Source organism: Diospyros lotus, chromosome 3 (assembly GCF_014633365.1).
Source record: "Diospyros lotus cultivar Yz01 chromosome 3, ASM1463336v1, whole genome shotgun sequence".
NCBI classification, from domain to species: Eukaryota; Viridiplantae; Streptophyta; class Magnoliopsida; order Ericales; family Ebenaceae; genus Diospyros; species Diospyros lotus.
Window position 1 is genome coordinate 29076238 of NC_068340.1, and position 1706 is coordinate 29077943.

A 1706-nucleotide genomic window follows, 5' to 3' on the forward strand; every position below is an offset into this window, starting at 1 on the left:
TTGTCTAAATGTTGGTGAAGTGACAACCTGATGTGTGCACCCTGATCAATGTAGTGGATACGCTCTTTCATCTTCATCATAAACCTTGAACCCCAAAAAAGTGGGATCATTTTCATGAATTTCAGCTTTTTAGTCATCTCTATTCATATCCATAGCTATATCTTCTGTAGACTACTGTTATATTCATGTCATGTTTAAGGGTTTTCTACCTAGTTTTTATTGGTCATCCTCCACTTTTCTTGCTACACCCTTCTTGCATTTCATCTACTCATGTTACTGGTGCTTCTATTTGTTTTCTTTTCACACTCTTTGATTAAGAAATTTGTATCAACATTAATGTTCTTGGTCCCAGACAACAATTTATATATTGCACTCTCTTAAAGACACATTAAAATTTGCAGAAAGTGAAGCCTTTAATTTCTTTTTTAATGATAAAAAGTTCACCCCTGATACTGATACCTCTACGACATAATATACATGTGATCATTTTGCACTGGCCAAAAAGTCTTGTGATTGCTTCTCGTAACTAAAATTAGTCTTCTTGGAGTCGTCTGCTGACCAAATGAATATACCGTGAAGTTTACCTGACTTTTAAGCGTGCTGCAGGCTTTGAAGAACCCATTTTCGGGCTTCAAGCCACCACTTCCATCAGTGCTAAAGCTTGCCAATATTTTACCTCCTCCGTAGTCACGGCTTTGAGTCTTAAAATATTTCAGAAACTGGGAAACAGTTGTCCCCTTATCATATGCATAGACTGGAAGTTCACGTAGTCTATCAGATGTGCATACTTCCTCCATAAAGCCAAGTAACGTGTCTGGACATCGTCATCCTCATATGGGGCTATTGATGTAAATGACACAATATTATGTTTTTTGAGGTAGATCAGCAACTGTCCGATGCACTCCGCAAATGTATCAGGATCAGCTTTGAAGTGTTCATAATCGATGTCAATTCCATCTAAATTGTATTCTCTGACTATCTGAATGATTGAATTAATAGCATTTTTAACCCAAGAACTTACTGATGCAGGTTGGAAGTAGACATATTGATCGTTAATAGTATCACCTGCAAGACTCATAGTGACCTTGACATTTGGATGGCGGGCCTTGGTGGAAGAAATTTGAGAAGGGCTGAGGTTCTGTGTCCCAGTATGCACTGAAGTTACCATTAGTGGGGGAAGGATGGGATGAATTTGTGTAGTCAATGGCAAATGAAAGGATGAAGTGGAAATCCACGTTGGAATTGATAGGTAAATCTGAAAACCTAACATTCTTGCGCTCAGCTCCTATATATTCTCTGAAGAGCGTGGAGTTAGATGGGGCTGCCTGGATTGGTGAATTAAGTGTTGAAAAGCACTTGAAGAAGGAACAGGAGGACAATGAGATTTAACAAAGCCATATGCTTCCTTGGGAGAGCTTATTATATGCAAGCCTAGTCTTGAATTCTATTTCTGTATATAGGGTGCACGTTACCACACATTTGATATTGTTTTCAGCCGTTTTCTGCTCACCGGGGAATTGTTTGTTGTGTAAATGCTATATTTCCCTTTCTGATCAATCTACTACAATTCCAAGACTTGCCGGTTGAGTTAGCATCTGTCTAAGGACAACCTGCTGATAAAGTTTTGGCAATGATGAGTGACTCTTTTTAGCCCTCTTGACTTCAGAGACTCTGTGTCGGGACATAGCTTGGCTGCTGATATTTTG

General features: G+C 39.0%; 1 pseudogene; it reads right to left on the reverse strand.

The window, feature by feature from the left end:
• Window positions 1-483: 483 nt before the first annotated feature.
• LOC127796914 (chitinase 2-like) lies at window positions 484-1398 on the reverse strand (annotated as a pseudogene).
• Between the last annotated feature and the right edge of the window lie 308 nt (window positions 1399-1706).